This window comes from Chiloscyllium punctatum, chromosome 15 (assembly GCF_047496795.1).
Source record: "Chiloscyllium punctatum isolate Juve2018m chromosome 15, sChiPun1.3, whole genome shotgun sequence".
Classification (NCBI taxonomy): Eukaryota; Metazoa; Chordata; class Chondrichthyes; order Orectolobiformes; family Hemiscylliidae; genus Chiloscyllium; species Chiloscyllium punctatum.
The window spans coordinates 18388410-18415119 of NC_092753.1; the positions used below are offsets into that span (position 1 = coordinate 18388410).

General features: G+C 46.9%; 8 non-coding genes across 8 annotated transcripts; all 8 read left to right on the top strand.

Moving 5' to 3' along the window:
• Positions 1 to 63: 63 nt before the first annotated feature.
• trnag-ucc (transfer RNA glycine (anticodon UCC)) lies at positions 64 to 135 on the top strand. The gene has a single exon. It is a non-coding gene; the product is annotated as a tRNA-Gly (tRNA).
• A 3611-nt stretch (positions 136 to 3746) lies between these two features.
• trnag-ucc (transfer RNA glycine (anticodon UCC)) lies at positions 3747 to 3818 on the top strand. Its single transcript has one exon. It is a non-coding gene; the product is annotated as a tRNA-Gly (tRNA).
• A 3610-nt stretch (positions 3819 to 7428) lies between these two features.
• On the top strand, positions 7429 to 7500 carry trnag-ucc (transfer RNA glycine (anticodon UCC)). The gene has a single exon. It is a non-coding gene; the product is annotated as a tRNA-Gly (tRNA).
• A 3609-nt stretch (positions 7501 to 11109) lies between these two features.
• Positions 11110 to 11181, top strand: trnag-ucc (transfer RNA glycine (anticodon UCC)). The gene has a single exon. It is a non-coding gene; the product is annotated as a tRNA-Gly (tRNA).
• A 3618-nt stretch (positions 11182 to 14799) lies between these two features.
• Positions 14800 to 14871, top strand: trnag-ucc (transfer RNA glycine (anticodon UCC)). Its single transcript has one exon. It is a non-coding gene; the product is annotated as a tRNA-Gly (tRNA).
• A 3621-nt stretch (positions 14872 to 18492) lies between these two features.
• Positions 18493 to 18564, top strand: trnag-ucc (transfer RNA glycine (anticodon UCC)). The gene has a single exon. It is a non-coding gene; the product is annotated as a tRNA-Gly (tRNA).
• Positions 18565 to 22187: 3623 nt separating this feature from the next.
• trnag-ucc (transfer RNA glycine (anticodon UCC)) lies at positions 22188 to 22259 on the top strand. The gene has a single exon. It is a non-coding gene; the product is annotated as a tRNA-Gly (tRNA).
• Positions 22260 to 25865: 3606 nt separating this feature from the next.
• trnag-ucc (transfer RNA glycine (anticodon UCC)) lies at positions 25866 to 25937 on the top strand. Its single transcript has one exon. It is a non-coding gene; the product is annotated as a tRNA-Gly (tRNA).
• Positions 25938 to 26710: the final 773 nt, after the last annotated feature.

Sequence of the window (26710 nt, forward strand, 5' to 3'; positions counted from 1 at the left end):
CGAAATTTCGAGTCAAGAACTATTATGGCACATCAGCTGATTTCTAGAGCGCTTCAGCCTGTAGCGATGGTGATATAGTGGTGAGCATAGCTGCCTTCCAAGCAGTTGACCCGGGTTCGATTCCCGGCCATTGCAAGCAGTGCATTTTAACACCACTCCACAACCAAAAGAGCCGATCGATTCAGTGGGAATGAAACAGCTCCGTCTGCACATCACATTGAGTCTGCCAGACCTCTGGAGTGCAGACACAACTTTGAAGTTGAGGATGTCCCCAGGAGGATTAAGGAGTCAAGTCGAACACGGTTCAAAGAAACACGAGTCATGGCAGAATTCCTTGGTTTTCCATCTTATTTCGAAAGAAATGTTTCCGGATTTCACTCATTTCAACATTACTCTCATTTTGTTTTTTGTGAACTACAGCCTAATATCAAGTGAAATGTGGGTGGACAGTTCACAAATATCCAAACAACGTTATTTCTCATATCGAATCGGTGATGTTATTGTTTTATGTGCAGGTCAGAAATAGGAGGAGTGGACACCAGCTGCTTTTATATTTCCAGTATGAGAAAATGATTCGATAAAACTCTGAGAGATGATAGAAGTGACCACACAGTGAGTGAAAGTTTAATCCAGGATAAAGTTAAAAATCACACAACACCAGATTACAGTCCAACAGCTTTACTTGGAAGCACTAGTTTTAGGAGTGCTCCGAAAGCTACTTGGACGATAACCTGGTATTGTGTGATTTTGAACTTTGTCCTCCCCAGTCCACCACAGGCTCCTCCACGTCATCATCCGAGATCGTCATCATGGATTTGTTAAGGGAAGGTAGTGTCTGATGAAGGTGACTGATTTTCTTTGAAGGATAAAGAATGGATGGAGTGTATCCGATGTAGATCAACCTGATGATAAGAAGGACCATAAGACGCAGTATTTATAGCAAAAGGATTACAGTTTAATGCAGCTGAAATGATATATTAAACACATTTAGGTTAAGCCTTTCATCTTTTATAATGGGTTTACTAGTTTCCGTTCTTTAATATAAGAACCTCAGAACCTTTTCAAAGTTACGTTGTCGAGATAACTTCAGGTTGTCTAACAAGAGATGCCATCTCAGCTCAGACAATGCATTAAAGGTGTGAGGTTAAAGTCTGTCTGTGTCCCAATCTTGAGTCAGACTGGTTCTAGCCTCCCAGTCGGAGAGCACTTCAGCGCTCTGTGCCTTTCGGTCTCGGACCCCTGGGTGACAATCCTCCAAGGCAGACTATGGGACAGCCAACAATGCAAAGTGGCCAAGCAGAGGCTGATAGTCAAGTTCGGTACCCATGGGGATGACTTTAACTGGGCACTTTGGTTCATGTCACACGACACGTGACAACACTGCACTGTATACTATTTCACGGACACTACACAAGTACACGCACACACACAAAAGCACACTCCTACCGACCCACACACACATGCATACCCTCTCTCAAACACAAGCTCTCTCTCATAAACTCACTCAAACACTTCCACATTCACAGCCACTCACGCACATTCTCACAAATTGATACCCCAGTACACTCACACACATGCACCTACACACACTCTCACACACCCGCATATCCCTACATGCATACACACACACACAGACACACACACACACAGCCACACACACCCACACATGCACCCACACACACACACATGCAGCCACACACACACGCATGCACCCACACACGCAGACACACACACACACATATACACACACACACACACACACAGTCCCCCCCGCCCCCCCCACACACACTGATTCCGGGTTCTCACGACTCTCAGCTGGAGACTATCATTGCCTGCAGACCCGACCTTCATCCCCCCACGACACCATGAAGGGTAACACTTGCTCATGCCCTTACACAGCCGTCTGTGCCCTCCCTTGACCCCGTCCTTTCCATCTTGCCCACCGCCCCTCCATGACGCTCTACCTCCTTCCTGCGCAGGTTTGCTCTGACAATGTCAATTTCACGTCCTTTGTCAATTTCACTTCCTATGTCAATTTCACCGCACTACGTTTTCTTTTTCCCCTCACGAACCGGGATCACCCTACGCTGTGCTTGCTGACCCCACCCCCTACGTTTGCCTTCCCGGATAGCGCTTTGTGTTTCGTTGGAACCGCAGGAGTAGCTGCGGACGTTCTGCTTAAACCTGAGCGGATAACACTGTTCTGCTCGGAGACAGGGAGGTCTGTAGATGCTGGAGCCCGAAACATCGATTTCCCTGCTGTGCGTTTCCAGCAACACACTCTCGACACTGTTCTGCCACGACCCTGTCTCGGTTGCACACAATCCCATTCATCATTAAGGCGCCACGGCATCCCAAGGACTTGGGACCCATGGGAACTAAATGATGACAGCGGCCTCAGCACTCTGCACCCCCTGACCTTGGAAAGCCCATCTTGGTTCAGGTTACCTATCTAGGGCAGGGAGGGTTTTGCGTGCACTGCCTTCCCACATCAGTGGAAGCGACCTTCACGAAACAGCTGCCCATGACTACCCCTTGCTGTGAAGTTAAACATCACACGACACCAGGTTATAGTCCAACAGATTTAATTGGAAGCTCTAGATTTCGGACAACCACCTGATGAAGGAGCAGCGCTCCGAAAGCTAGTGCTTCCAATTAAACCTGTTGGTCTATAACCTGGTGTTGTGTGATTTTTAACTTGCTATAACCCAGTCCAACACTGGCATCTCCAAATCATGCCCTCCTGTGAAAACCCCTTACTGCTGACTGACACCTCCCCCTCTTCTACAAAGTAAAAGAGAAACCTGCAAATCTATCAACGGGATCGAACTTCAAATTAATACATATTCCTCGAGAGGGTTCTGCTTCCCGAACTGTTACCCGGAATTCCCTCCTCTCCACAATTACTGCAGCGTGGCCTCAGTCTAATGGTTCCTCTGTTTTTGCCGTTTTTGTTTTCTAAGAAAACTCTTGAGAAGTTTTAGAAACTGAAAGAACTGCAGAATTACGTGGGGCATGGATAGGATAAATAGACAAAGTCTTTTCCCTGGGGTCGGGGAGTCCAGAACTAGAGGGCATAGGTTTAGTGTGAGAGGCGAAAGATATAAAAGCGACCAAAGGGTCAACGCTTTCATCCAGAGGGTGGTACGTGTGTGGAATGAGCTGCCAGAGGAAGTGGCGGAGGCTGGTACAATTGCAACATTTTCCAGGCATTTGGATGGGTATATGAATAGGAAGGGTTTGGAAGGATATGGGCCGGGTGCTGGCAGGTGGGACTAGATTGGGTTGGGATATCTGGTCGGCATGGGCAGGTTGGACCGAAGGGTCTGTTTCCGAGCTGCACATCTCTATCTCGATGACTATGTCTACGCTGTAAATCAGAAACCAAACCCGAAGTCGGTGGTAAAGCTGTATGAAGAGAAATCAGAGTTCACGTTTCGGTCCGGTGAACCTTTCTGAGAACTTGACAAGTTTTATTTGTGTGATCGTTCCAGGGTTGCCCTGGGATTTTCGTGCTATTTCTGTTATTGATTGATTTCAGATGATGAGAAATCCGAAATGCTGCTTTGTGTGTATTAAAAAGTGAGGCGGGGCATCAGGAGACCGATCCACTCAGTAAAACTCGGTCTTTGATGACTTCTCAATTCTAATATTTCACTGCAAAATTTCCAACAAAACAACAACGAAATTTCGAGTCAAGAACTATTATGGCACATCAGCTGATTTCTAGAGCGCTTCAGCCTGTAGCGATGGTGGTATAGTGGTGAGCATAGCTGCCTTCCAAGCAGTTGACCCGGGTTCGATTCCCGGCCATCGCAAGCAGTGCATTTTAACACCACTCCACAACCAAAAGAGCCGATCGATTCAGTGGGAATGAAACACCTCCGTCTGCACATCACATTGAGTCTGCCAGACCTCTGGAGTGCAGACACAACTTTGAAGTTGAGGATGTCCCCAGGAGGATTAAGGAGTCAAGTCGAACACGGTTCAAAGAAACACGAGTCATGGCAGAATTCCTTGGTTTTCCATCTTATTTCGAAAGAAATGTTTCCGGATTTCACTCATTTCAACATTACTCTCATTTTGTTTTTTGTGAACTACAGCCTAATATCAAGTGAAATGTGGGTGGACAGTTCACAAATATCCAAACAACGTTATTTCTCATATCGAATCGGTAATGTTATTGTTTTAGGTGCAGGTCAGAAATAGGAGGAGTGGACACCAGCTGCTTTTATATTTCCAGTATGAGAAAATGATTCGATAAAACTCTGAGAGATGATAGAAGTGACCACACAGTGAGTGAAAGTTTAATCCAGGATAAAGTTAAAAATCACACAACACCAGATTACAGTCCAACAGCTTTACTTGGAAGCACAAGTTTTAGAAGTGCTCCGAAAGCTACTTGGACGATAACCTGGTATTGTGTGATTTTGAACTTTGTCCTCCCCAGTCCACCACAGGCTCCTCCACGTCATCATCCGAGATCGTCATCATGGATTTGTTAAGGGAAGGTAGTGTCTGATGAAGGTGACTGATTTTCTTTGAAGGATAAAGAATGGATGGAGTGTATCCGATGTAGATCAACCTGATGATAAGAAGGACCATAAGACGCAGTATTTATAGCAAAAGGATTACAGTTTAATGCAGCTGAAATGATATATTAAACACATTTAGGTTAAGCCTTTCATCTTTTATAATGGGTTTACTAGTTTCCGTTCTTTAATATAAGAACCTCAGAACCTTTTCAAAGTTACGTTGTCGAGATAACTTCAGGTTGTCTAACAAGAGATGCCATCTCAGCTCAGACAATGCATTAAAGGTGTGAGGTTAAAGTCTGTCTGTGTCCCAATCTTGAGTCAGACTGGTTCTAGCCTCCCAGTCGGAGAGCACTTCAGCGCTCTGTGCCTTTCGGTCTCGGACCCCTGGGTTCAATCCTCCAAGGCAGACTATGGGACAGCCAACAATGCAAAGTGGCCAAGCAGAGGCTGATAGTCAAGTTCGGTACCCATGGGGATGACTTTAACTGGGCACTTTGGTTCATGTCACACGACACGTGACAACACTGCACTGTATACTATTTCACGGACACTACACAAGTACACGCACACACACAAAAGCACACTCCTACCAACCCACACACACATGCATACCCTCTCTCAAACACAAGCTCTCTCTCATAAACTCACTCAAACACTTCCACATTCACAGCCACTCACGCACATTCTCACAAATTGATACCCCAGTACACTCACACACATGCACCTACACACACTCTCACACACCCGCATATCCCTACATGCATACACACACACACAGACACACACACACACAGCCACACACACCCACACATGCACCCACACACACACATGCAGCCACACACACACGCATGCACCCACACACGCAGACACACACACACACATATACACACACACACACACACACACAGTCCCCCCCGCCCCCCCCACACACACTGATTCCGGGTTCTCACGACTCTCAGCTGGAGACTATCATTGCCTGCAGACCCGACCTTCATCCCCCCACGACACCATGAAGGGTAACACTTGCTCATGCCCTTACACAGCCGTCTGTGCCCTCCCTTGACCCCGTCCTTTCCATCTTGCCCACCGCCCCTCCATGACGCTCTACCTCCTTCCTGCGCAGGTTTGCTCTGACAATGTCAATTTCACGTCCTTTGTCAATTTCACTTCCTATGTCAATTTCACCGCACTACGTTTTCTTTTTCCCCTCACGAACCGGGATCACCCTACGCTGTGCTTGCTGACCCCACCCCCTACGTTTGCCTTCCCGGATAGCGCTTTGTGTTTCGTTGGAACCGCAGGAGTAGCTGCGGACGTTCTGCTTAAACCTGAGCGGATAACACTGTTCTGCTCGGAGACAGGGAGGTCTGTAGATGCTGGAGCCCGAAACATCGATTTCCCTGCTGTGCGTTTCCAGCAACACACTCTCGACACTGTTCTGCCACGACCCTGTCTCGGTTGCACACAATCCCATTCATCATTAAGGCGCCACGGCATCCCAAGGACTTGGGACCCATGGGAACTAAATGATGACAGCGGCCTCAGCACTCTGCACCCCCTGACCTTGGAAAGCCCATCTTGGTTCAGGTTACCTATCTAGGGCAGGGAGGGTTTTGCGTGCACTGCCTTCCCACATCAGTGGAAGCGACCTTCACGAAACAGCTGCCCATGACTACCCCTTGCTGTGAAGTTAAACATCACACGACACCAGGTTATAGTCCAACAGATTTAATTGGAAGCTCTAGATTTCGGACAACCACCTGATGAAGGAGCAGCGCTCCGAAAGCTAGTGCTTCCAATTAAACCTGTTGGTCTATAACCTGGTGTTGTGTGATTTTTAACTTGCTATACCCCAGTCCAACACTGGCATCTCCAAATCATGCCCTCCTGTGAAAACCCCTTACTGCTGACTGACACCTCCCCCTCTTCTACAAAGTAAAAGAGAAACCTGCAAATCTATCAACGGGATCGAACTTCAAATTAATACATATTCCTCGAGAGGGTTCTGCTTCCCGAACTGTTACCCGGAATTCCCTCCTCTCCACAATTACTGCAGCGTGGCCTCAGTCTAATGGTTCCTCTGTTTTTGCCGTTTTTGTTTTCTAAGAAAACTCTTGAGAAGTTTTAGAAACTGAAAGAACTGCAGAATTACGTGGGGCATGGATAGGATAAATAGACAAAGTCTTTTCCCTGGGGTCGGGGAGTCCAGAACTAGAGGGCATAGGTTTAGTGTGAGAGGCGAAAGATATAAAAGCGACCAAAGGGTCAACGCTTTCATCCAGAGGGTGGTACGTGTGTGGAATGAGCTGCCAGAGGAAGTGGCGGAGGCTGGTACAATTGCAACATTTTCCAGGCATTTGGATGGGTATATGAATAGGAAGGGTTTGGAAGGATATGGGCCGGGTGCTGGCAGGTGGGACTAGATTGGGTTGGGATATCTGGTCGGCATGGGCAGGTTGGACCGAAGGGTCTGTTTCCGAGCTGCACATCTCTATCTCGATGACTATGTCTACGCTGTAAATCAGAAACCAAACCCGAAGTCGGTGGTAAAGCTGTATGAAGAGAAATCAGAGTTCACGTTTCGGTCCGGTGAACCTTTCTGAGAACTTGACAAGTTTTAATTGTGTGATCGTTCCAGGGTTGCCCTGGGATTTTCGTGCTATTTCTGTTATTGATTGATTTCAGATGATGAGAAATCCGAAATGCTGCTTTGTGTGTATTAAAAAGTGAGGCGGGGCATCAGGAGACCGATCCACTCAGTAAAACTCGGTCTTTGATGACTTCTCAATTCTAATATTTCACTGCAAAATTTCCAACAAAACAACAACGAAATTTCGAGTCAAGAACTATTATGGCACATCAGCTGATTTCTAGAGCGCTTCAGCCTGTAGCGATGGTGGTATAGTGGTGAGCATAGCTGCCTTCCAAGCAGTTGACCCGGGTTCGATTCCCGGCCATTGCAAGCAGTGCATTTTAACACCACTCCACAACCAAAAGAGCCGATCGATTCAGTGGGAATGAAACAGCTCCGTCTGCACATCACATTGAGTCTGCCAGACCTCTGGAGTGCAGACACAACTTTGAAGTTGAGGATGTCCCCAGGAGGATTAAGGAGTCAAGTCGAACACGGTTCAAAGAAACACGAGTCATGGCAGAATTCCTTGGTTTTCCATCTTATTTCGAAAGAAATGTTTCCGGATTTCACTCATTTCAACATTACTCTCATTTTGTTTTTTGTGAACTACAGCCTAATATCAAGTGAAATGTGGGTGGACAGTTCACAAATATCCAAACAACGTTATTTCTCATATCGAATCGGTGATGTTATTGTTTTATGTGCAGGTCAGAAATAGGAGGAGTGGACACCAGCTGCTTTTATATTTCCAGTATGAGAAAATGATTCGATAAAACTCTGAGAGATGATAGAAGTGACCACACAGTGAGTGAAAGTTTAATCCAGGATAAAGTTAAAAATCACACAACACCAGATTACAGTCCAACAGCTTTACTTGGAAGCACTAGTTTTAGGAGTGCTCCGAAAGCTACTTGGACGATAACCTGGTATTGTGTGATTTTGAACTTTGTCCTCCCCAGTCCACCACAGGCTCCTCCACGTCATCATCCGATATCGTCATCATGGATTTGTTAAGGGAAGGTAGTGTCTGATGAAGGTGACTGATTTTCTTTGAAGGATAAAGAATGGATGGAGTGTATCCGATGTAGATCAACCTGATGATAAGAAGGACCATAAGACGCAGTATTTATAGCAAAAGGATTACAGTTTAATGCAGCTGAAATGATATATTAAACACATTTAGGTTAACCCTTTCATCTTTTATAATGGGTTTACTAGTTTCCGTTCTTTAATATAAGAACCTCAGAACCTTTTCAAAGTTACGTTGTCGAGATAACTTCAGGTTGTCTAACAAGAGATGCCATCTCAGCTCAGACAATGCATTAAAGGTGTGAGGTTAAAGTCTGTCTGTGTCCCAATCTTGAGTCAGACTGGTTCTAGCCTCCCAGTCGGAGAGCACTTCAGCGCTCTGTGCCTTTCGGTCTCGGACCCCTGGGTGACAATCCTCCAAGGCAGACTATGGGACAGCCAACAATGCAAAGTGGCCAAGCAGAGGCTGATAGTCAAGTTCGGTACCCATGGGGATGACTTTAACTGGGCACTTTGGTTCATGTCACACGACACGTGACAACACTGCACTGTATACTATTTCACGGACACTACACAAGTACACGCACACACACAAAAGCACACTCCTACCGACCCACACACACATGCATACCCTCTCTCAAACACAAGCTCTCTCTCATAAACTCACTCAAACACTTCCACATTCACAGCCACTCACGCACATTCTCACAAATTGATACCCCAGTACACTCACACACATGCACCTACACACACTCTCACACACCCGCATATCCCTACATGCATACACACACACACAGACACACACACACACAGCCACACACACCCACACATGCACCCACACACACACACATGCAGCCACACACACACGCATGCACCCACACACGCAGACACACACACACACACACACACATATACACACACACAGTCCCCCCCGCCCCCCCCACACACACTGATTCCGGGTTCTCACGACTCTCAGCTGGAGACTATCATTGCCTGCAGACCCGACCTTCATCCCCCCACGACACCATGAAGGTTAACACTTGCTCATGCCCTTACACAGCCGTCTGTGCCCTCCCTTGACCCCGTCCTTTCCATCTTGCCCACCGCCCCTCCATGACGCTCTACCTCCTTCCTGCGCAGGTTTGCTCTGACAATGTCAATTTCACGTCCTTTGTCAATTTCACTTCCTATGTCAATTTCACCGCACTACGTTTTCTTTTTCCCCTCACGAACCGGGATCACCCTACGCTGTGCTTGCTGACCCCACCCCCTACGTTTGCCTTCCCGGATAGCGCTTTGTGTTTCGTTGGAACCGCAGGAGTAGCTGCGGACGTTCTGCTTAAACCTGAGCGGATAACACTGTTCTGCTCGGAGACAGGGAGGTCTGTAGATGCTGGAGCCCGAAACATCGATTTCCCTGCTGTGCGTTTCCAGCAACACACTCTCGACACTGTTCTGCCACGACCCTGTCTCGGTTGCACACAATCCCATTCATCATTAAGGCGCCACGGCATCCCAAGGACTTGGGACCCATGGGAACTAAATGATGACAGCGGCCTCAGCACTCTGCACCCCCTGACCTTGGAAAGCCCATCTTGGTTCAGGTTACCTATCTAGGGCAGGGAGGGTTTTGCGTGCACTGCCTTCCCACATCAGTGGAAGCGACCTTCACTAAACAGCTGCCCATGACTACCCCTTGCTGTGAAGTTAAACATCACACAACACCAGGTTATAGTCCAACAGATTTAATTGGAAGCTCTAGATTTCGGACAACCACCTGATGAAGGAGCAGCGCTCCGAAAGCTAGTGCTTCCAATTAAACCTGTTGGTCTATAACCTGGTGTTGTGTGATTTTTAACTTTCTATACCCGAGTCCAACACTGGCATCTCCAAATCATGCCCTCCTGTGAAAACCCCTTACTGCTGACTGACACCTCCCCCTCTTCTACAAAGTAAAAGAGAAACCTGCAAATCTATCAACGGGATCGAACTTCAAATTAATACATATTCCTCGAGAGGGTTCTGCTTCCCGAACTGTTACCCGGAATTCCCTCCTCTCCACAATTACTGCAGCGTGGCCTCAGTCTAATGGTTCCTCTGTTTTTGCCGTTTTTGTTTTCTAAGAAAACTCTTGAGAAGTTTTAGAAACTGAAAGAACTGCAGAATTACGTGGGGCATGGATAGGATAAATAGACAAAGTCTTTTCCCTGGGGTCGGGGAGTCCAGAACTAGAGGGCATAGGTTTAGTGTGAGAGGCGAAAGATATAAAAGCGACCAAAGGGTCAACGCTTTCATCCAGAGGGTGGTACGTGTGTGGAATGAGCTGCCAGAGGAAGTGGCGGAGGCTGGTACAATTGCAACATTTTCCAGGCATTTGGATGGGTATATGAATAGGAAGGGTTTGGAAGGATATGGGCCGGGTGCTGGCAGGTGGGACTAGATTGGGTTGGGATATCTGGTCGGCATGGGCAGGTTGGACCGAAGGGTCTGTTTCCGAGCTGCACATCTCTATCTCGATGACTATGTCTACGCTGTAAATCAGAAACCAAACCCGAAGTCGGTGGTAAAGCTGTATGAAGAGAAATCAGAGTTCACGTTTCGGTCCGGTGAACCTTTCTGAGAACTTGACAAGTTTTAATTGTGTGATCGTTCCAGGGTTGCCCTGGGATTTTCGTGCTATTTCTGTTATTGATTGATTTCAGATGATGAGAAATCCGAAATGCTGCTTTGTGTGTATTAAAAAGTGAGGCGGGGCATCAGGAGACCGATCCACTCAGTAAAACTCGGTCTTTGATGACTTCTCAATTCTAATATTTCACTGCAAAATTTCCAACAAAACAACAACGAAATTTCGAGTCAAGAACTATTATGGCACATCAGCTGATTTCTAGAGCGCTTCAGCCTGTAGCGATGGTGGTGTAGTGGTGAGCATAGCTGCCTTCCAAGCAGTTGACCCGGGTTCGATTCCCGGCCATCGCAAGCAGTGCATTTTAACACCACTCCACAACCAAAAGAGCCGATCGATTCAGTGGGAATGAAACAGCTCCGTCTGCACATCACATTGAGTCTGCCAGACCTCTGGAGTGCAGACACAACTTTGAAGTTGAGGATGTCCCCAGGAGGATTAAGGAGTCAAGTCGAACACGGTTCAAAGAAACACGAGTCATGGCAGAATTCCTTGGTTTTCCATCTTATTTCGAAAGAAATGTTTCCGGTTTTCACTCATTTCAACATTACTCTCATTTTGTTTTTTGTGAACTACAGCCTAATATCAAGTGAAATGTGGGTGGACAGTTCACAAATATCCAAACAACGTTATTTCTCATATCGAATCGGTGATGTTATTGTTTTAGGTGCAGGTCAGAAATAGGAGGAGTGGACACCAGCTGCTTTTATATTTCCAGTATGAGAAAATGATTCGATAAAACTCTGAGAGATGATAGAAGTGACCACACAGTGAGTGAAAGTTTAATCCAGGATAAAGTTAAAAATCACACAACACCAGATTACAGTCCAACAGCTTTACTTGGAAGCACTAGTTTTAGGAGTGCTCCGAAAGCTACTTGGACGATAACCTGGTATTGTGTGATTTTGAACTTTGTCCTCCCCAGTCCACCACAGGCTCCTCCACGTCATCATCCGATATCGTCATCATGGATTTGTTAAGGGAAGGTAGTGTCTGATGAAGGTGACTGATTTTCTTTGAAGGATAAAGAATGGATGGAGTGTATCCGATGTAGATCAACCTGATGATAAGAAGGACCATAAGACGCAGTATTTATAGCAAAAGGATTACAGTTTAATGCAGCTGAAATGATATATTAAACACATTTAGGTTAAGCCTTTCATCTTTTATAATGGGTTTACTAGTTTCCGTTCTTTAATATAAGAACCTCAGAACCTTTTCAAAGTTACGTTGTCGAGATAACTTCAGGTTGTCTAACAAGAGATGCCATCTCAGCTCAGACAATGCATTAAAGGTGTGAGGTTAAAGTCTGTCTGTGTCCCAATCTTGAGTCAGACTGGTTCTAGCCTCCCAGTCGGAGAGCACTTCAGCGCTCTGTGCCTTTCGGTCTCGGACCCCTGGGTGACAATCCTCCAAGGCAGACTATGGGACAGCCAACAATGCAAAGTGGCCAAGCAGAGGCTGATAGTCAAGTTCGGTACCCATGGGGATGACTTTAACTGGGCACTTGGTTCATGTCACACGACACGTGACAACACTGCACTGTATACTTTTTCACGGACACTACACAAGTACACGCACACACACAAAAGCACACTCCTACCGACCCACACACACATGCATACCCTCTCTCAAACACAAGCTCTCTCTCATAAACTCACTCAAACACTTCCACATTCACAGCCACTCACGCACATTCTCACAAATTGATACCCCAGTACACTCACACACATGCACCTACACACACTCTCACACACCCGCATATCCCTACATGCATACACACACACACAGACACACACACACACAGCCACACACACCCACACATGCACCCACACACACACACATGCAGCCACACACACACGCATGCACCCACACACGCAGACACACACACACACACACACACATATACACACACACACACACACAGTCCCCCCCGCCCCCCCCCCCACACACACTGATTCCGGGTTCTCACGACTCTCAGCTGGAGACTATCATTGCCTGCAGACCCGACCTTCATCCCCCCACGACACCATGAAGGGTAACACTTGCTCATGCCCTTACACAGCCGTCTGTGCCCTCCCTTGACCCCGTCCTTTCCATCTTGCCCACCGCCCCTCCATGACGCTCTACCTCCTTCCTGCGCAGGTTTGCTCTGACAATGTCAATTTCACGTCCTTTGTCAATTTCACTTCCTATGTCAATTTCACCGCACTACGTTTTCTTTTTCCCCTCACGAACCGGGATCACCCTACGCTGTGCTTGCTGACCCCACCCCCTACGTTTGCCTTCCCGGATAGCGCTTTGTGTTTCGTTGGAACCGCAGGAGTAGCTGCGGACGTTCTGCTTAAACCTGAGCGGATAACACTGTTCTGCTCGGAGACAGGGAGGTCTGTAGATGCTGGAGCCCGAAACATCGATTTCCCTGCTGTGCGTTTTCAGCAACACACTCTCGACACTGTTCTGCCACGACCCTGTCTCGGTTGCACACAATCCCATTCATCATTAAGGCGCCACGGCATCCCAAGGACTTGGGACCCATGGGAACTAAATGATGACAGCGGCCTCAGCACTCTGCACCCCCTGACCTTGGAAAGCCCATCTTGGTTCGGGTTACCTATCTAGGGCAGGGAGGGTTTTGCGTGCACTGCCTTCCCACATCAGTGGAAGCGACCTTCACTAAACAGCTGCCCATGACTACCCCTTGCTGTGAAGTTAAACATCACACAACACCAGGTTATAGTCCAACAGATTTAATTGGAAGCTCTAGATTTCGGACAACCACCTGATGAAGGAGCAGCGCTCCGAAAGTTAGTGCTTCCAATTAAACCTGTTGGTCTATAACCTGGTGTTGTGTGATTTTAACTTTCTATACCCCAGTCCAACACTGGCATCTCCAAATCATGCCCTCCTGTGAAAACCCCTTACTGCTGACTGACACCTCCCCCTCTTCTACAAAGTAAAAGAGAAACCTGCAAATCTATCAACGGGATCGAACTTCAAATTAATACATATTCCTCGAGAGGGTTCTGCTTCCCGAACTGTTACCCGGAATTCCCTCCTCTCCACAATTACTGCAGCGTGGCCTCAGTCTAATGGTTCCTCTGTTTTTGCCGTTTTTGTTTTCTAAGAAAACTCTTGAGAAGTTTTAGAAACTGAAAGAACTGCAGAATTACGTGGGGCATGGATAGGATAAATAGACAAAGTCTTTTCCCTGGGGTCGGGGAGTCCAGAACTAGAGGGCATAGGTTTAGTGTGAGAGGCGAAAGATATAAAAGCGACCAAAGGGTCAACGCTTTCATCCAGAGGGTGGTACGTGTGTGGAATGAGCTGCCAGAGGAAGTGGCGGAGGCTGGTACAATTGCAACATTTTCCAGGCATTTGGATGGGTATATGAATAGGAAGGGTTTGGAAGGATATGGGCCGGGTGCTGGCAGGTGGGACTAGATTGGGTTGGGATATCTGGTCGGCATGGGCAGGTTGGACCGAAGGGTCTGTTTCCGAGCTGCACATCTCTATCTCGATGACTATGTCTACGCTGTAAATCAGAAACCAAACCCGAAGTCGGTGGTAAAGCTGTATGAAGAGAAATCAGAGTTCACGTTTCGGTCCGGTGAACCTTTCTGAGAACTTGACAAGTTTTAATTGTGTGATCGTTCCAGGGTTGGCCTGGGATTTTCGTGCTATTTCTGTTATTGATTGATTTCAGATGATGAGAAATCCGAAATGCTGCTTTGTGTGTATTAAAAAGTGAGGCGGGGCATCAGGAGACCGATCCACTCAGTAAAACTCGGTCTTTGATGACTTCTCAATTCTAATATTTCACTGCAAAATTTCCAACAAAACAACAACGAAATTTCGAGTCAAGAACTATTATGGCACATCAGCTGATTTCTAGGGCGCGGCAGCCTGTAGCGATGGTGGTATAGTGGTGAGCATAGCTGCCTTCCAAGCAGTTGACCCGGGTTCGAATCCCGGCCATCGCAAGCAGTGCATTTTAACACCACTCCACAACCAAAAGAGCCGATCGATTCAGTGGGAATGAAACACCTCCGTCTGCACATCACATTGAGTCTGCCAGACCTCTGGAGTGCAGACACAACTTTGAAGTTGAGGATGTCCCCAGGAGGATGAAGGAGTCAAGTCGAGCACGGTTCAAAGAAATACGAGTCATGGCAGAATTCCTTGGTTTTCCATCTTATTTCGAAAGAAATGTTTCCGGATTTCACTCATTTCAACATTACTCTCATTTTGTTTTTTGTGAACTACAGCCTAATATCAAGTGAAATGTGGGTGGACAGTTCACAAATATCCAAACAACGTTATTTCTCATATCGAATCGGTGATGTTATTGTTTTAGGTGCAGGTCAGAAATAGGAGGAGTGGACACCAGCTGCTTTTATATTTCCAGTATGAGAAAATGATTCGATAAAACTCTGAGAGATGATAGAAGTGACCACACAGTGAGTGAAAGTTTAATCCAGGATAAAGTTAAAAATCACACAAAACCAGATTACAGTCCAACAGCTTTACTTGGAAGCACTAGTTTTAGGAGTGCTCCGAAAGCTACTTTGACGATAACCTGGTATTGTGTGATTTTGAACTTTGTCCTCCCCAGTCCACCACAGGCTCCTCCACGTCATCATCCGATATCGTCATCATGGATTTGTTAAGGGAAGGTAGTGTCTGATGAAGGTGACTGATTTTCTTTGAAGGATAAAGAATGGATGGAGTGTATCCGATGTAGATCAACCTGATGATAAGAAGGACCATAAGACGCAGTATTTATAGCAAAAGGATTACAGTTTAATGCAGCTGAAATGATATATTAAACACATTTAGGTTAAGCCTTTCATCTTTTATAATGGGTTTACTAGTTTCCGTTCTTTAATATAAGAACCTCAGAACCTTTTCAAAGTTACGTTGTCGAGATAACTTCAGGTTGTCTAACAAGAGATGCCATCTCAGCTCAGACAATGCATTAAAGGTGTGAGGTTAAAGTCTGTCTGTGTCCCAATCTTGAGTCAGACTGGTTGTGGCATCCCAGTCGGAGAGCACTTCAGCGCTCTGTGCCTTTCGGTCTCGGACCCCTGGGTGACAATCCTCCAAGGCAGACTATGGGACAGCCAACAATGCAAAGTGGCCAAGCAGAGGCTGATAGTCAAGTTCGGTACCCATGGGGATGACTTTAACTGGGCACTTTGGTTCATGTCACACGACACGTGACAACACTGCACTGTATACTATTTCACGGACACTACACAAGTACACACACACACACAAAAGCACACTCCTACCGACCCACACACACATGCATACCCTCTCTCAAACACAAGCTCTCTCTCATAAACTCACTCAAACACTTCCACATTCACAGCCACTCACGCACATTCTCACAAATTGATACCCCAGTACACTCACACACATGCACCTACACACACTCTCACACACCCGCATATCCCTACATGCATACACACACACACAGACACACACACACACAGCCACACACACCCACACATGCACCCACACACACACACATGCAGCCACACACACACGCATGCACCCACACACGCAGACACACACACACACACACACACACATATACACACACACACACACACACAGTCCCCCCCGCCCCCCCCACACACACTGATTCCGGGTTCTCACGACTCTCAGCTGGAGACTATCATTGCCTGCAGACCCGACCTTCATCCCCCCACGACACCATGAAGGGTAACACTTGCTCATGCCCTTACACAGCCGTCTGTGCCCTCCCTTGACCCCGTCCTTTCCATCTTGCCCACCGCCCCTCCATGACGCTCTACCTCCTTCCTGCGCAGGTTTGCTCTGACAATGTCAATTTCACGTCCTTTGTCAATTTCACTTCCTATGTCAATTTCACCGCACTACGTTTTCTTTTTCCCCTCACGAACCGGGATCACCCTACGCTGTGCTTGCTGACCCCACCCCCTACGTTTGCCTTCCCGGATAGCGCTTTGTGTTTCGTTGGAACCACAGGAGTAGCTGCGGACGTTCTGCTTAAACCTGAGCGGATAACACTGTTCTGCTCGGAGACAGGGAGGTCTGTAGATGCTGGAGCCCGAAACATCGATTTCCCTGCTGTGCGTTTCCAGCAACACACTCTCGACACTGTTCTGCCACGACCCTGTCTCGGTTGCACACAATCCCATTCATCATTAAGGCGCCACGGCATCCCAAGGACTTGGGACCCATGGGAACTAAATGATGACAGCGGCCTCAGCACTCTGCACCCCCTGACCTTGGAAAGCCCATCTTGGTTCAGGTTACCTATCTAGGGCAGGGAGGGTTTTGCGTGCACTGCCTTCCCACATCAGTGGAAGCGACCTTCACTAAACAGCTGCCCATGACTACCCCTTGCTGTGAAGTTAAACATCACACAACACCAGGTTATAGTCCAACAGATTTAATTGGAAGCTCTAGATTTCGGACAACCACCTGATGAAGGAGCAGCGCTCCGAAAGTTAGTGCTTCCAATTAAACCTGTTGGTCTATAACCTGGTGTTGTGTGATTTTTAACTTTCTATACCCCAGTCCAACACTGGCATCTCCAAATCATGCCCTCCTGTGAAAACCCCTTACTGCTGACTGACACCTCCCCCTCTTCTACAAAGTAAAAGAGAAACCTGCAAATCTATCAACGGGATCGAACTTCAAATTAATACATATTCCTCGAGAGGGTTCTGCTTCCCGAACTGTTACCCGGAATTCCCTCCTCTCCACAATTACTGCAGCGTGGCCTCAGTCTAATGGTTCCTCTGTTTTTGCCGTTTTTGTTTTCTAAGAAAACTCTTGAGAAGTTTTAGAAACTGAAAGAACTGCAGAATTATGTGGGGCATGGATAGGATAAATAGACAAAGTCTTTTCCCTGGGGTCGGGGAGTCCAGAACTAGAGGGCATAGGTTTAGTGTGAGAGGCGAAAGATATAAAAGCGACCAAAGGGTCAACGCTTTCATCCAGAGGGTGGTACGTGTGTGGAATGAGCTGCCAGAGGAAGTGGCGGAGGCTGGTACAATTGCAACATTTTCCAGGCATTTGGATGGGTATATGAATAGGAAGGGTTTGGAAGGATATGGGCCGGGTGCTGGCAGGTGGGACTAGATTGGGTTGGGATATCTGGTCGGCATGGGCAGGTTGGACCGAAGGGTCTGTTTCCGAGCTGCACATCTCTATCTCGATGACTATGTCTACGCTGTAAATCAGAAACCAAACCCGAAGTCGGTGGTAAAGCTGTATGAAGAGAAATCAGAGTTCACGTTTCGGTCCGGTGAACCTTTCTGAGAACTTGACAAGTTTTAATTGTGTGATCGTTCCAGGGTTGCCCTGGGATTTTCGTGCTATTTCTGTAATTGATTGATTTCAGATGATGAGAAATCCGAAATGCTGCTTTGTGTGTATTAAAAAGTGAGGCGGGGCATCAGGAGACCGATCCACTCAGTAAAACTCGGTCTTTGATGACTTCTCAATTCTAATATTTCACTGCAAAATTTCCAACAAAACAACAACGAAATTTCGAGTCAAGAACTATTATGGCACATCAGCTGATTTCTGGAGCGCTTCCGCCTGTAGCGATGGTGGTATAGTGGTGAGCATAGCTGCCTTCCAAGCAGTTGACCCGGGTTCGATTCCCGACCATCGCAAGCAGTGCATTTTAACACCACTCCACAACCAAAAGAGCCGATCGATTCAGTGGGAATGAAACACCTCCGTCTGCACATCACATTGAGTCTGCCAGACCTCTGGAGTGCAGACACAACTTTGAAGTTGAGGATGTCCCCAGGAGGATTAAGGAGTCAAGTCGAACACGGTTCAAAGAAACACGAGTCATGGCAGAATTCCTTGGTTTTCCATCTTATTTCGAAAGAAATGTTTCCGGATTTCACTCATTTCAACATTACTCTCATTTTGTTTTTTGTGAACTACAGCCTAATATCAAGTGAAATGTGGGTGGACAGTTCACAAATATCCAAACAACGTTATTTCTCATATCGAATCGGTGATGTTATTGTTTTAGGTGCAGGTCAGAAATAGGAGGAGTGGACACCAGCTGCTTTTATATTTCCAGTATGAGAAAATGATTCGATAAAACTCTGAGAGATGATAGAAGTGACCACACAGTGAGTGAAAGTTTAATCCAGGATAAAGTTAAAAATCACACAACACCAGATTACAGTCCAACAGCTTTACTTGGAAGCACTAGTTTTAGGAGTGCTCCGAAAGCTACTTGGACGATAACCTGGTATTGTGTGATTTTGAACTTTGTCCTCCCCAGTCCACCACAGGCTCCTCCACGTCATCATCCGAGATAGTCATCATGGATTTGTTAAGGGAAGGTAGTGTCTGATGAAGGTGACTGATTTTCTTTGAAGGATAAAGAATGGATGGAGTGTATCCGATGTAGATCAACCTGATGATAAGAAGGACCATAAGACGCAGTATTTATAGCAAAAGGATTACAGTTTAATGCAGCTGAAATGATATATTAAACACATTTAGGTTAAGCCTTTCATCTTTTATAATGGGTTTACTAGTTTCCGTTCTTTAATATAAGAACCTCAGAACCTTTTCAAAGGTACGTTGTCGAGATAACTTCAGGTTGTCTAACAAGAGATGCCATCTCAGCTCAGACAATACATTAAAGGTGTGAGGTTAAAGTCTGTCTGTGTCCCAATCTTGAGTCAGACTGGTTCTAGCCTCCCAGTCGGAGAGCACTTCAGCGCTCTGTGCCTTTCGGTCTCGGACCCCTGGGTGACAATCCTCCAAGGCAGACTATGGGACAGCCAACAATGCAAAGTGGCCAAGCAGAGGCTGATAGTCAAGTTCGGTACCCATGGGGATGACTTTAACTGGGCACTTTGGTTCATGTCACACGACACGTGACAACACTGCACTGTATACTATTTCACGGACACTACACAAGTACACGCACACACACAAAAGCACACTCCTACCGACCCACACACACATGCATACCCTCTCTCAAACACAAGCTCTCTCTCATAAACTCACTCAAACACTTCCACATTCACAGCCACTCACGCACATTCTCACAAATTGATACCCCAGTACACTCACACACATGCACCTACACACACTCTCACACACCCGCATATCGCTACATGCATACACACACACACAGACACACACACACACAGCCACACACACCCACACATGCACCCACACACACACACATGCAGCCACACACACACGCATGCACCCACACACGCAGACACACACACACACACACACACATATACACACACACACACACACACAGTCCCCCCCGCCCCCCCCCCCCACACACACTGATTCCGGGTTCTCACGACTCTCAGCTGGAGACTATCATTGCCTGCAGACCCGACCTTCATCCCCCCACGACACCATGAAGGGTAACACTTGCTCATGCCCTTACACAGCCGTCTGTGCCCTCCCTTGACCCCGTCCTTTCCATCTTGCCCACCGCCCCTCCATGACGCTCTACCTCCTTCCTGCGCAGGTTTGCTCTGACAATGTCAATTTCACGTCCTTTGTCAATTTCACTTCCTATGTCAATTTCACCGCACTACGTTTTCTTTTTCCCCTCACGAACCGGGATCACCCTACGCTGTGCTTGCTGACCCCACCCCCTACGTTTGCCTTCCCGGATAGCGCTTTGTGTTTCGTTGGAACCGCAGGAGTAGCTGCGGACGTTCTGCTTAAACCTGAGCGGATAACACTGTTCTGCTCGGAGACAGGGAGGTCTGTAGATGCTGGAGCCCGAAACATCGATTTCCCTGCTGTGCGTTTCCAGCAACACACTCTCGACACTGTTCTGCCACGACCCTGTCTCGGTTGCACACAATCCCATTCATCATTAAGGCGCCACGGCATCCCAAGGACTTGGGACCCATGGGAACTAAATGATGACAGCGGCCTCAGCACTCTGCACCCCCTGACCTTGGAAAGCCCATCTTGGTTCAGGTTACCTATCTAGGGCAGGGAGGGTTTTGCGTGCACTGCCTTCCCACATCAGTGGAAGCGACCTTCACTAAACAGCTGCCCATGACTACCCCTTGCTGTGAAGTTAAACATCACACAACACCAGGTTATAGTCCAACAGATTTAATTGGAAGCTCTAGATTGCGGACAACCACCTGATGAAGGAGCAGCGCTCCGAAAGCTAGTGCTTCCAATTAAACCTGTTGGTCTATAACCTGGTGTTGTGTGATTTTTAACTTTCTATACCCCAGTCCAACACTGGCATCTCCAAATCATGCCCTCCTGTGAAAACCCCTTACTGCTGACTGACACCTCCCCCTCTTCTACAAAGTAAAAGAGAAACCTGCAAATCTATCAACGGGATCGAACTTCAAATTAATACATATTCCTCGAGAGGGTTCTGCTTCCCGAACTGTTACCCGGAATTCCCTCCTCTCCACAATTACTGCAGCGTGGCCTCAGTCTAATGGTTCCTCTGTTTTTGCCGTTTTTGTTTTCTAAGAAAACTCTTGAGAAGTTTTAGAAACTGAAAGAACTGCAGAATTACGTGGGGCATGGATAGGATAAATAGACAAAGTCTTTTCCCTGGGGTCGGGGAGTCCAGAACTAGAGGGCATAGGTTTAGTGTGAGAGGCGAAAGATATAAAAGCGACCAAAGGGTCAACGCTTTCATCCAGAGGGTGGTACGTGTGTGGAATGAGCTGCCAGAGGAAGTGGCGGAGGCTGGTACAATTGCAACATTTTCCAGGCATTTGGATGGGTATATGAATAGGAAGGGTTTGGAAGGATATGGGCCGGGTGCTGGCAGGTGGGACTAGATTGGGTTGGGATATCTGGTCGGCATGGGCAGGTTGGACCGAAGGGTCTGTTTCCGAGCTGCACATCTCTATCTCGATGACTATGTCTACGCTGTAAATCAGAAACCAAACCCGAAGTCGGTGGTAAAGCTGTATGAAGAGAAATCAGAGTTCACGTTTCGGTCCGGTGAACCTTTCTGAGAACTTGACAAGTTTTAATTGTGTGATCGTTCCAGGGTTGCCCTGGGATTTTCGTGCTATTTCTGTTATTGATTGATTTCAGATGATGAGAAATCCGAAATGCTGCTTTGTGTGTATTAAAAAGTGAGGCGGGGCATCAGGAGACCGATCCACTCAGTAAAACCCGGTCTTTGATGACTTCTCAATTCTAATATTTCACTGCAAAATTTCCAACAAAACAACAACGAAATTTCGAGTCAAGAACTATTATGGCACATCAGCTGATTTCTAGAGCGCTTTAGCCTGTAGCGATGGTGGTATAGTGGTGAGCATAGCTGCCTTCCAAGCAGTTGACCCGGGTTCGATTCCCGGCCGTCGCAAGCAGTGCATTTTAACACCACTCCACAACCAAAAGAGCCGATCGATTCAGTGGGAATGAAACAGCTCCGTCTGCACATCACATTGAGTCTGCCAGACCTCTGGAGTGCAGACACAACTTTGAAGTTGAGGATGTCCCCAGGAGGATTAAGGAGTCAAGTCGAACACGGTTCAAAGAAACACGAGTCATGGCAGAATTCCTTGGTTTTCCATCTTATTTCGAAAGAAATGTTTCCGGATTTCACTCATTTCAACATTACTCTCATTTTGTTTTTTGTGAACTACAGCCTAATATCAAGTGAAATGTGGGTGGACAGTTCACAAATATCCAAACAACGTTATTTCTCATATCGAATCGGTGATGTTATTGTTTTAGGTGCAGGTCAGAAATAGGAGGAGTGGACACCAGCTGCTTTTATATTTCCAGTATGAGAAAATGATTCGATAAAACTCTGAGAGATGATAGAAGTGACCACACAGTGAGTGAAAGTTTAATCCAGGATAAAGTTAAAAATCACACAACACCAGATTACAGTCCAACAGCTTTACTTGGAAGCACTAGTTTTAGGAGTGCTCCGAAAGCTACTTGGACGATAACCTGGTATTGTGTGATTTTGAACTTTGTCCTCCCCAGTCCACCACAGGCTCCTCCACGTCATCATCCGAGATCGTCATCATGGATTTGTTAAGGGAAGGTAGTGTCTGATGAAGGTGACTGATTTTCTTTGAAGGATAAAGAATGGATGGAGTGTATCCGATGTAGATCAACCTGATGATAAGAAGGACCATAAGACGCAGTATTTATAGCAAAAGGATTACAGTTTAATGCAGCTGAAATGATATATTAAACACATTTAGGTTAAGCCTTTCATCTTTTATAATGGGTTTACTAGTTTCCGTTCTTTAATATAAGAACCTCAGAACCTTTTCAAAGTTACGTTGTCGAGATAACTTCAGGTTGTCTAACAAGAGATGCCATCTCAGCTCAGACAATGCATTAAAGGTGTGAGGTTAAAGTCTGTCTGTGTCCCAATCTTGAGTCAGACTGGTTCTAGCCTCCCAGTCGGAGAGCACTTCAGCGCTCTGTGCCTTTCGGTCTCGGACCCCTGGGTGACAATCCTCCAAGGCAGACTATGGGACAGCCAACAATGCAAAGTGGCCAAGCAGAGGCTGATAGTCAAGTTCGGTACCCATGGGGATGACTTTAACTGGGCACTTTGGTTCATGTCACACGACACGTGACAACACTGCACTGTATACTATTTCACGGACACTACACAAGTACACGCACACACACAAAAGCACACTCCTACCGACCCACACACACATGCATACCCTCTCTCAAACACAAGCTCTCTCTCATAAACTCACTCAAACACTTCCACATTCACAGCCACTCACGCACATTCTCACAAATTGATACCCCAGTACACTCACACACATGCACCTACACACACTCTCACACACCCGCATATCCCTACATGCATACACACACACACAGACACACACACACACAGCCACACACACCCACACATGCACCCACACACACACACATGCAGCCACACACACACGCATGCACCCACACACGCAGACACATACACACACACACACACACACACACACAGTCCCCCCCGCCCCCCCCCACACACACTGATTCCGGGTTTTCACGACTCTCAGCTGGAGACTATCATTGCCTGCAGACCCGACCTTCATCCCCCCACGACACCATGAAGGGTAACACTTGCTCATGCCCTTACACAGCCGTCTGTGCCCTCCCTTGACCCCGTCCTTTCCATCTTGCCCACCGCCCCTCCATGACGCTCTACCTCCTTCCTGCGCAGGTTTGCTCTGACAATGTCAATTTCACGTCCTTTGTCAATTTCACTTCCTATGTCAATTTCACCGCACTACGTTTTCTTTTTCCGCTCACGAACCGGGATCACCCTACGCTGTGCTTGCTGACCCCACCCCCTACGTTTGCCTTCCCGGATAGCGCTTTGTGTTTCGTTGGAACCACAGGAGTAGCTGCGGACGTTCTGCTTAAACCTGAGCGGATAACACTGTTCTGCTCGGAGACAGGGAGGTCTGTAGATGCTGGAGCCCGAAACATCGATTTCCCTGCTGTGCGTTTCCAGCAACACACTCTCGACACTGTTCTGCCACGACCCTGTCTCGGTTGCACACAATCCCATTCATCATTAAGGCGCCACGGCATCCCAAGGACTTGGGACCCATGGGAACTAAATGATGACAGCGGCCTCAGCACTCTGCACCCCCTGACCTTGGAAAGCCCATCTTGGTTCAGGTTACCTATCTAGGGCAGGGAGGGTTTTGCGTGCACTGCCTTCCCACATCAGTGGAAGCGACCTTCACTAAACAGCTGCCCATGACTACCCCTTGCTGTGAAGTTAAACATCACACAACACCAGGTTATAGTCCAACAGATTTAATTGGAAGCTCTAGATTTCGGACAACCACCTGATGAAGGAGCAGCGCTCCGAAAGCTAGTGCTTCCAATTAAACCTGTTGGTCTATAACCTGGTGTTGTGTGATTTTTAACTTTCTATACCCCAGTCCAACACTGGCATCTCCAAATCATGCCCTCCTGTGAAAACCCCTTACTGCTGACTGACACCTCCCCCTCTTCTACAAAGTAAAAGAGAAACCTGCAAATCTATCAACGGGATCGAACTTCAAATTAATACATATTCCTCGAGAGGGTTCTGCTTCCCGAACTGTTACCCGGAATTCCCTCCTCTCCACAATTACTGCAGCGTGGCCTCAGTCTAATGGTTCCTCTGTTTTTGCCGTTTTTGTTTTCTAAGAAAACTCTTGAGAAGTTTTAGAAACTGAAAGAACTGCAGAATTACGTGGGGCATGGATAGGATAAATAGACAAAGTCTTTTCCCTGGGGTCGGGGAGTCCAGAACTAGAGGGCATAGGTTTAGTGTGAGAGGCGAAAGATATAAAAGCGACCAAAGGGTCAACGCTTTCATCCAGAGGGTGGTACGTGTGTGGAATGAGCTGCCAGAGGAAGTGGCGGAGGCTGGTACAATTGCAACATTTTCCAGGCATTTGGATGGGTATATGAATAGGAAGGGTTTGGAAGGATATGGGCCGGGTGCTGGCAGGTGGGACTAGATTGGGTTGGGATATCTGGTCGGCATGGGCAGGTTGGACCGAAGGGTCTGTTTCCGAGCTGCACATCTCTATCTCGATGACTATGTCTACGCTGTAAATCAGAAACCAAACCCGAAGTCGGTGGTAAAGCTGTATGAAGAGAAATCAGAGTTCACGTTTCGGTCCGGTGAACCTTTCTGAGAACTTGACAAGTTTTAATTGTGTGATCGTTCCAGGGTTGCCCTGGGATTTTCGTGCTATTTCTGTTATTGATTGATTTCAGATGATGAGAAATCCGAAATGCTGCTTTGTGTGTATTAAAAAGTGAGGCGGGGCATCAGGAGACCGATCCACTCAGTAAAACCCGGTCTTTGATGACTTCTCAATTCTAATATTTCACTGCAAAATTTCCAACAAAACAACAACGAAATTTCGAGTCAAGAACTATTATGGCACATCAGCTGATTTCTAGAGCGCTTAAGCCTGTAGCGATGGTGGTATAGTGGTGAGCATAGCTGCCTTCCAAGCAGTTGACCCGGGTTCGATTCCCGGCCATCGCAAGCAGTGCATTTTAACACCACTCCACAACCAAAAGAGCCGATCGATTCAGTGGGAATGAAACAGCTCCGTCTGCACATCACATTGAGTCTGCCAGACCTCTGGAGTGCAGACACAACTTTGAAGTTGAGGATGTCCCCAGGAGGATTAAGGAGTCAAGTCGAACACGGTTCAAAGAAACACGAGTCATGGCAGAATTCCTTGGTTTTCCATCTTATTTCGAAAGAAATGTTTCCGGATTTCACTCATTTCAACATTACTCTCATTTTGTTTTTTGTGAACTACAGCCTAATATCAAGTGAAATGTGGGTGGACAGTTCACAAATATCCAAACAACGTTATTTCTCATATCGAATCGGTGATGTTATTGTTTTAGGTGCAGGTCAGAAATAGGAGGAGTGGACACCAGCTGCTTTTATATTTCCAGTATGAGAAAATGATTCGATAAAACTCTGAGAGATGATAGAAGTGACCACACAGTGAGTGAAAGTTTAATCCAGGATAAAGTTAAAAATCACACAACACCAGATTACAGTCCAACAGCTTTACTTGGAAGCACTAGTTTTAGGAGTGCTCCGAAAGCTACTTGGACGATAACCTGGTATTGTGTGATTTTGAACTTTGTCCTCCCCAGTCCACCACAGGCTCCTCCACGTCATCATCCGAGATCGTCATCATGGATTTGTTAAGGGAAGGTAGTGTCTGATGAAGGTGACTGATTTTCTTTGAAGGATAAAGAATGGATGGAGTGTATCCGATGTAGATCAACCTGATG